Below are 10,179 nucleotides of genomic sequence, written 5' to 3'. Positions count from 1 at the left end.
CCTCTAGCTCCTGGCCCACTCCGGGCTGGCCTCCGCGGCCGCCCTCGATGGCTTCCATGAGGCACGCGTCATGGACGAGATCTCCCTGCTCCCGGCCAACGTGCGCGCGTCATGGGGTCGAGATTTTTTTTGTTTTTTTCAAATTAATAGTAGTAGCGCGGGTCACAGACACACGCTACTACTAACACACGTACTAGTAGCGCGGGATGCACCGTGCTACTACTACTAGTTAGCTGTAGCGTCGTAGTAGTAGCGCAGGCGCCCGCTACTACTAGCTTTTAACCCGCACTACTACTAGGCTTTTTCCTAGTAGTGAAGGGAAGCTTCGAGGAGGCCACGACGTAGGGGGGCGCGCCCACCCCCTGGGCGCGCCCTCCACCCTCGTGGGCCCCTCCTGGCTCCCCTGATGTACTTCTTCCGCCTATATATCTCCATATACCCTAAAAACATCCGGGAGCACAATAGATCGGGAGTGCCGCCACCAGAAGCCTCCGTAGCCACCGAAAGCCAATCTAGACCTGTTCCGGCACCCTACCGGAGGGGGAATCCCTCTCCGATGGCCATCTTCATCATCCCGGTGCTCTCCATGACGAGGAGGGAGTAGTTCTCCCTCAGGGCTAAGGGTATGTACCGGTAGCTATGTGTTTGATCTCTTTCTCTCTCTCTCATGTTCTTGAGGTGATACGATCTTGATGTATCGCGAGCTTTGTTATTATAGTTGGATCCTATGATGTTTCTTCCCCCCTCTACTCTCTTGTAATGGATTGAGTTTTCCCTTTAAAGTTATCTTATTGGATTGAGTCTTTAAAGATTTGAGAACACTTGATGTATGTCTTACCGTGCGTATCTATGGTGACAATGGGATACCACATGATTCACTTGATGTATGTTTTGGTGATCAACTTGCGGGTTCTGCCCATGAACCTATGCATAGGGGTTGGCACATGTTTTTGTCATGATTCTCCGGTAGAAACTTTGGGGCACTCTTTGAGGTTCTATGTGTTGGTTGAATAGATGAATCTGATATTGTCTGATGCATATCGTATAATCATACCCACGGATACTTGAAGTGACATTGGAGTATCTAGGTACATTAGGGTTTTGGTTGATTTGTGTCTTAAGGTGTTATTCTAGTATGAACTCTAGGGCTGTTTGTGACACTTATAGGAATAGCCCAACGGATTGATTGGAAAGAATAACTTTGAGGTGGTTTCGTACCCTACCATAATATCTTCGTTTGTTCTCCGCTATTAGTGACTTTGGAGTGACTCTTTGTTGCATGTTGAGGGATAGTTATGTGATCCAATTATGTCATTATTGTTGAGAGGACTTGCACTAGTGAAAGTATGAACCCTAGGCCTTGTTTCCTAGCATTGCAATACCGTTTACGCTCACTTTTACCATTCGTTACCTTGCTGTTTTTATATTTTCAGATTACAAAAACTATTATCTACCATCCATATACCACTTGATCACCATCTCTTCGCAGAACTAGTGCACCTATACAATTTACCATTGTATTGGGTGTGTTGGGGACACAAAAGACTCTTTGTTATTTGGTTGAAGGGTTGCTTGAGAGAGACCATCTTCATCCTACGCCTCCTACGGATTGATAAACCTTAGGTCATCCACTTGAGGGAAATTTCCCACTGTCCTACAAACCTCTGCACTTGGAGGCCCAACAACGTCTACAAGAAGAAGGTTGTGTAGTAGACATCAGGGCAAGCTTCTCCTTTGGCATAGACTTAGAATGGTCATGAGGGCGAATGCCACCTCTACCTTCCAGACCGGTATCATCATACCCAATAGCATTGCAAAAGGCCCTCCAGGGAACTTGAAAGAGCTCATCGCGACACATGAAAGTGAGAGTGCGCGCGTCATCTTCTCCAAAGTGAACCGTGGCATAGAACTGGTGGACGATTTGAACATCAAAGTCATAGTTGACAGACATGAGCTTGACAAGATCAAACTCCTCACAGAGAGCCAGTGCCTCACCAAAATACTCCAAGTTGTTCCTCCAATGGTCAAGATCGATGGTCCACTGCTTGGCGTACCTGTTCTTGTTGTGCTCAAAGAGTTCATGAACAATCCACACTTGCATCTCATTCCGGAACTGAATAGTGGTCCAACGAGGAGCAATGGAAACCTCATAAGGATTCTTTGAGTGGAAAGCTTCCCAAACCTTGGCTTTCCAACGATGCAAGGGCAAAACCACACGTTGCTTGGCAGCGGCAGACTTCTCACGGCGAGTGGGCTTGGTGGGAATCACAACCTCTTCTTCGTCATCAGACACAACTGGACGCAAGGTCCGTCATGCCCTCTTCTTGGTCTTGCGAGGAGCAGAGCGAGAACTAGAGCCACCTGAACACATGCACTAGGAGAATACAAGAAACCCAACAAAGATGAGAGGATTGCACACACAAACATAAGAAAAGATATATTGCACAAACTTAGAAAATAAAACAAGGCTACATGGTGCAGATATACCGGTTGAACCGGTTCTCCTACAGGTAGTACCGCTCCAGCGGTTGTACCGCCCGTAGAGGCGGTAGAACCGCTGAACAGTGGTACTACTAGTAGGGACTAGATTTAACCGCGAAATATGAATCACACTAGCCATTTTCTACTCTCAAAGACGTGCAATCTAAGTAGGAGGCAAAAAGGGATCTCTTCCACCCAATAGTTTAAACAATAAACACGGAACTTTAAGTAATGCCCTAGAACAAGGGGAACAAACCCTAGAACGAAGAATGAAGGACAATGGGGCATTATCGGCATCCATGGGAAGAAATTGGGAAGGAGGAGGCCTCCTTGGAGAGGATCCACGGAGATCACACAGATCTGAAGCGCGAGAAGCACTACGGGGCAGAGGCAATGGCGACCGGTGGCCAGGGCACAAGATGGGAAGGGCTGAGGGAGAGAGAAAAGAAACCCCCACCAGCCCCGATGGGAATATATAGGCCCAAAGTCGCGCGGCGGTTGTACCGCTTAAGGAAGCGGTTGTACCGCTGCCTGGTACGAGCCAGTGGTTGCGGGCGGTACTTCCGTCGCCAAGAGGCAGCGGTAGTACCGCCGTAACCAACCGGTAGAACCGGCCAGACGGGCACCCCAGTGGTTGAGCGGTGGAACCTCTCAAGCACCGCTGGGAGACCGCCTGGAGAGCACCAGCAGTAGAACCGCCCGTGACCCCGGTTGTACCGCCCGGTCACCATCACCAAAGCCATGGTCAAGTGTGTGTAATTATACTAGATGGCTCGAGGAAGGGAAGGCTTGGGGTAGAGAAGGCACGGGGAAAAAGGTGGGTCTCCAAGAAACCAACAAAAACGAAAAGAAAACGAAAGAGAACCACACTTGGAGATCCCAACACCTAGAGCCTAATAAAACAAACTAAGGCAAGGACAAGAAGGACAAACACAAAGCACAACACTATCAAGGGGGTCGGTGGCCGTAGCCACCTATGTATGAGTCAATTGGTATGGCACCGCGAAGAATTATCCTTGGGCCCATGACCAAAACTCGTCTTTAAACAAGATAATGTGAAAGAGTTGATCAATTTATGCATAATGGGGGGGGGGGGAGGAAGAGTTCATTGAGAGAACACCACTCCCCCTATGTCCATTCCTACATCTAAACAAGATAACAAGTTGAGTATGGTGGGGTGTGCAAGGGTTCAAGCAACATTGCTCAAATCAATGATATTTAGCTCATGCCTTAACTTGCGAAATCTTGCTTCATCCAAGGGTTTTGTGAAAATATCTGCCAGGTTATCATGAGTGTTGACGTAGTTGAGCTCGATTTCCCCTCGCCTTATGTGATCCTGGATGAAGTGATACCGAATCTCAATATGCTTTGTCTTGAAGTGTTGCACCGGGTTGAGAGAAATCTTGATGGCACTTTCATTGTCACACCAAAGAGGCACTTTGTCACAAATGACATCGTAATCCTTTAAAGTTTGCCTCATCCATAAAAGTTGAGCACAACAACTACCGGCAGCCACATACTCCGCTTCCGTGGACGAGAGAGACACACAACTTTGCTTCTTGGAAGACCAACTCACCAAAGAGCAGCCAAGAAATTGGCACCCTCCAAAAGTGGACTTCCTATCCACTTTGTCCCCCGCCCAATCCGAGTCCGAATAACCTACAAGCTTGAAGTTTGCTCCTCTGGGTACCATAAGCCAAAGTTTGGGGTATGAGCCAAATATCGAAAGATTCGCTTGACCGCCACAAAGTGACTTTCCTTAGGTGCGGCATGAAACCATGCACAAATACCCACACTCAACATGATATCCGGTCTAGATGCACAAAGGTAAAGCAAAGAGCCTATCATGGAGCGATATACCTTTTGATCCACCGCTTTACCATTGGGATCAATGTCAAGTTGGCACTTGGTGGGCATGGGAGTGGAAGTCGGCTTGACATCACTTAGCTTGAATCTCTTGAGCATGTATTGAGTGCATTTGGCTTGGTTGATGAAGGTTCCTTCTCTCCGTTGCTTCACTTCGAACCCGAGAAAAAACTTTAACTCTCCCATGGAAGACATCTCGAACTTTGAGGTCATTAGAGCGGCAAATTCCTCATTGAAAGCTTTGTTAGGGGAACTAGAGATAATATCATCAACATATAATTGGCACACAAACAATTCCCCTTTGACCTTCTTAGTAAAAAGAGTGGGGTCGATTAGCCCAACTTCAAAACCACGGTCTTGTAACAAATTGGTAAGGTGGCCATACCACGCACGTGGGGCTTGTTTAAGGCCATAGAGTGCCTTATCGAGTTGATACACATGATCGAGAAAGTAGTGATCCTCGAACCTGGGGGGTTGCTTGACATAAACCAATTCATTAATAGGACCATTAAGAAAAGCACTCTTCACATCCATTTGTTGTAACCTAAAGTTATGATGAGAAGCATAGGCAATTAGCATGCGAATGGATTCAAGACGAGCAACGGGAGTAAAGGTTTCACCGTAGTCGATACCCTCGACTTGGGAGTAGCCTTGTGCTACCAAACGAGCTTTGTTGCGAATGATAATCCCATGAGCATCTTGCTTGTTCTTGAATATCCACTTGGTTCCAATGACATTGTGGTTCACCGTTGGCCTTGGCACCAATCTCTACACTTTGTGTCGCTCGAAGTTGTTGAGTTCTTCATGCATGGCATTGAGCCAATCCGGATCTTCGAGCGCCTGATAGACCTTTTGGGGTTCAATACAAGAGACAAACGCGTGATTTTCACAATAGTTTGCCAATTGTCTACGAGTGCTTACCCCCTTTATTAAGCTTCCAAGCACATTTGTCATGAGATGATCTTTGGTGGAGAGCTTGGAAGCAACCTTGGCGGCTCGATGCTCCAATTCCTCCTCGGGGGTGAGACGAGGAATGGTCACTTGATCATCTTGAACGTCGTCTTAAGCTTGTTCTTGATATTGTGGAAGCTTTTGATCTTGAACTTGCTTGGAGGAGGGAGCTTGACCTTGGGCATCACTTGATGTTACAACACCATCTTGAGATTGATCTTGCCCTTTGTCTTGTTCTTGAGGTTGAGGGCCCTCACTCTGTTCTTCAGAAGCGTGTGGGTCTTGGGTTGGTGAAGGTTCCACTTGAGTGGAACATTGTCCTTCTCCTTCGGCCACAAGGGGTTCCTCAATGGGTAGGATATGACCAACACCCATTCTTCTTATGGCTTGGGGAGGAATTTCATCACCTACATCACAAGTACCACTTTGCTCCACTTGGGAGCCGTTATTCTCATCAAACTCCACATTACACGTTTCCTCAATAAGTCCCGTGAACTTATTGAGAACGCGGTAAGCATGAGAGTTTGTAGCATAACCAACAAATATGCCCTCATAAGCTCTAGCCTCAAATTTAGACAAACGGTCACCTTTCTTGAGAATGAAACACTTACACCCGAATACCTGGAAGTACTTGAGGTTGGGCTTTGTTACTGGTGAGTATCTCATATGGAGTCTTGTTCAAGCCTTTGCGGAGGTAGAGTCGATTAGATGCATGACATGCGGTGTTGATGGCTTCGGCCCAAAAGTTGTAGGGAGACTTGAACTCCGCCATCATGGTCCTTGCCGCATCCATCAACGTCCGGTTCTTCTTCTCCGCTACACCATTTTGTTGAGGGGTATAAGGTGCGGAATATTGATGCTTGATTCCCTCATCACTCAAAAACTCATCCAAGGTGTAGTTCTTGAACTCGGAGCCGTTGTCACTTCTTATAGTCAAGATCTTTGTATTGTGTTGTCGTTGAGCTTCATTTGCAAAGTCGATGACGGTTTGTTGGGTCTCGCTTTTCCTCTTGAAGAAATATAACCAAGTGTATCTTGAATAGTCATCCACAATCACCAAGCAATACTTTTCTACCACCAAGACTATCAAAGGATATGGAGGCCCGAAGAGATCCAAATGAAGGAGCTCCAAAGGCTTCTTCGAGTAGATGATAGTCGTGGGAGGGTGAGCCTTCTCATGTAGCTTTCCTTCGATGCAAGCACTACAAGCATGATCTTTGGCAAAACTAACATTTGTTAGTCCACGGACATGATCCCCCTTGAGAAGACTTTGCAAATATCTCATATTGACGTGGGCTAAACGGTGATGCCAAAGCCATCCCACGTCAACTTTAGCCATTAGGCATGGCGCGGTCTTAGTGGGTTGCTCCGAAATGTTAATCACATAGAGACCGTTCTCGACATGCCCAACAAAGGCTACTTTAAGAGTCTTGCTCCACAAGAGGGCCATGGTATCAACATCAAAGAAAGTGGCAAAGCCCATGAGTGCTAGTTGGCGAACGGAAAGTAAATTATTTGCAAGGTACTCAACAAGCATGATCTTCTCAATCGTAAGATCATGAGAAATGCCAACTTTTCTGAGTCCCAATACCTTAGATGATGAGGCGTCACCCCACTCGACGTTGGTAGGCATGGATGGAATCTTTTGCACGTCCACCACCAAGTCCTTGCTTTCGGTCATATGATTAGTAGCTCAACTATCGAGCAACCATGATCCCCCACCGGAAGCAAACACCTATAAGAGATCAATGCTTGGTTTTAGGTACCCATTTTTTAATGGGTCCTTTGATGTTAGTAACAAGGGTCTTAGGGACCCAAATAGACCATTCAATATACTCATGAGGAGAACCAACAAATTTGGCATAAACATGCCCATCACTAGCACGGCATAACACATAAGAAGGATTAAAATCGCTGGCTTTGTTGGAAGGAGTGACATCGCCCTTCTTGACACTGCCACCCTTCGCATTGTTCTTCTTCTCCTTGGAAGCACCCACTCCCTCCTTCACAAAAGTCTGCTTGGGAGGAGGAGGTCGTTTGGTCTTGTCATTCTTGTTGTTGTTCTTGGACTTGGGCACGTACCCAATCCCTTCCTTGGCCACAACTCCCTTTTGGTTGGTCAAAAGGTCGTTGAGGTTCTTCTTGCCTGGTATGCAAGACACAAGACCTTTCTCAAGTTGCACCTTTAGCTTAGAGTTCTTCTCAACAAGATGCACATGCTCACAACATGGGTTAGTAGCATTTGCATTATCAATTAACATTATATGAGGAAAAATGGATTTCTCCTTGGTTAGCTTTACTTGAAGTTGATCATGAGACTCTTTGAGGCTAGCATGAGCACCCTTCAAGACCTTGTGAGCCTTGTCAAGTAGATCGAACTCCTCTTTGAGTCTAGCAAGATCAACCCCAAGTTTGGCCTTCTCGGAGTTTAGCACATGAGAAACAACGAGAGCATGATCCAAATCTTTCTTTAACTTAGCATGATCAACGTTGTGTGACTCCTCAAGAGCCAAACGAAGACCACGCTCTTCCTCAAGAGCATTGGAAAGATCTGAAATCTCATCGGCATAGTCATGACTTTGCCCCTCCATTTTGGAGATAGTATCTTCGTGAGCCTCGATCACGTCATTGGCTTCACCAAGTTGTTCCAAGAGAGCAACAAAATGCTTCTTGATTTTACCCTTGAGTTTACCCATAAAGGAATCAAACTCATTTTCCTCCACATTAGGTCATGTTGGGGGTTACCTTGTTGGTGGCTTTAGCCATGAGGCACTTGGTGGAGATGTTCTCATTGGGTGAGTCGAAGAGAGATATCCTTGGAGTTTTTGCAATGGCAATGGAGGCCAAGGGAACTGACTCACCATCTTCATCATCATCATCATCCTCATGGTACTCTTCTTGAACCACCAACGCCTTGTGAGGGGTTTTCTTGGTGAAGTTGCTCTTGTTGGGGAAAGACTTGGCGTTGTCTTTTCGAATGAGCTTGCCACCATTGTCTTCCCTATTCTCATACGGGCACTCTGCAACAAAGTGACTCACATTGCCACAATTGTAGCAAGTCCTCACACGTTTCTTGCTCTTCATGCCACTTGAGTTGTTCTTGTTAAAGTTTGGCCTTGAGTTTTTCTTGCTCCAGAATTGCCTTGAAGCAAGTGCCATGTGTTCATGATAGGCATACTTTGTATCTTCCGGGTTGCTTTCCTCTTCATCCTCTTCTTCTTCTTCTTCTTCTTCTTCTTCTTCTTCAACACAAACCTTGGCCTTCAATGCAAGGTTGGGATTCTTTGCCTTTTGAGAACGAAGCACCGCATTGTCGGCGGTCTTGTCCAAGATGTTCATAGCCACAAACTCATCCAACACTTCACTTGAGGTCAAAGTGTGGAAGTCCGGCCTTTGACGAATGACGGAGAACATGGCCTTATGGTACGGCATCATTTCCTTGAGGAATTTGCGCTTGATCCAATTGTCATATGTGTCCTTGCTCCCATGATCTCGGAGTGAGACCGCGAGTTTGGTTACTCTCCGATAAAGCTCACGAGGTTCTTCATCTTCTTTCATTGCAAACTCATCGGCTTCATCTTGCACTACTTCATAGTTGGAGCGTTGGATGCTTGCGCTTCCCCGGTAGAGAGAGACAACACAAAGCCATGCATCCTTGGCCAAGGCGAAGGGCCGAAGATGAGGAAGATCTTTGGGTGGAATTACATCTTGAGTGATGAACAGACCATTCTCATTGAATTGATTATCCACGGCTTCTCAAGGAGTGAAGTTGCTTGGATCATGCGGATGGAAACCTTCTTTAATGATTCTCCAAAGATTAGTGTTCACATGATTTAAATGACGCTTAAAGCGATATACCCAAGAATCAAAGTCCTCATTTTTCACAATCTTAGGGGGAGGACCGGCATGATTCAAATGAGTGGAAGGAATCGGTCCACCATACACAAGTGGCGGTTCCACATGGGCAAAGATGCCGGTGCCATTTTTACCACTAGAAGAAGGAGCCTTTTCACTACTAGCTTCCCCCTTGTTGGAGATAGCATCCGCCACCTTGTTGGTGGGATCACCCACTTTCAATGGTGTGGTGGATAGTTTAATCCCTTCAATGAATTTAGTAAACATGCTTTCAACCTCGGTCGTCATGGAGGTTTTCAATGTCTCCAAGGCCACATTGAACTCCTCACGAGAGACCAAGGTTTCCCCATCGCCCGTAGACGAGATTGGATTCACACCGAGTGTTCCTCCACACCGTCTATGGTATCAACCATACTCTTCGGACGACAAAGTCCTTAGTAAAGAGACGAGGCTCTGATACCAATTGAAAGGATCGATATGGTTGACTAGAGGGGGGGTGAATAGGCAACTAACAATTTTTTTGTTTCTTTACCAAATTAAACTTTGCAACAAAGTAGGTTGTCTAGATGTGCAACTAGGTGAGCAACCTATATGATGCAACAACAACGAACAAACAAGCAAGCAAGAGAAGTAACACTAATAAGCTAGCACAAGTAAAGGTAAGAGATAACCAAGAGTGGACCCGGTGAAGACCAGGATGTGTTACCAAAGTTCCTTCCTTTTGAAGGGAAGTACGTCTCCGTTAGAGCGGTGTGGAGGCACAATGCTCCCCAAGAAGCCACTAGGGCCACCGTATTCTCCTCATGCCTCACACAATGCGAGATGCCGTGATTCCACTATTGGTGCCCTTGGAGGCGGCGACCGGACCTTTACAAACAAGGTTGGGGCAAACTTCACAACTTAATTGGAGGCTCCCAACGAAACCACGAAGCTTCACCACAATGGAATATGGCTCCAAGGTGACCTCAACCGTCTAGGGTGCACAAAGCACCCAAGAGTAACAAAATCCAAACAAGAAAGTATGGG

Source organism: Triticum dicoccoides, chromosome 2A, assembly GCF_002162155.2.
Source record: "Triticum dicoccoides isolate Atlit2015 ecotype Zavitan chromosome 2A, WEW_v2.0, whole genome shotgun sequence".
Classification (NCBI taxonomy): Eukaryota; Viridiplantae; Streptophyta; class Magnoliopsida; order Poales; family Poaceae; genus Triticum; species Triticum dicoccoides.
This window is presented reverse-complemented; position numbering follows the sequence as displayed.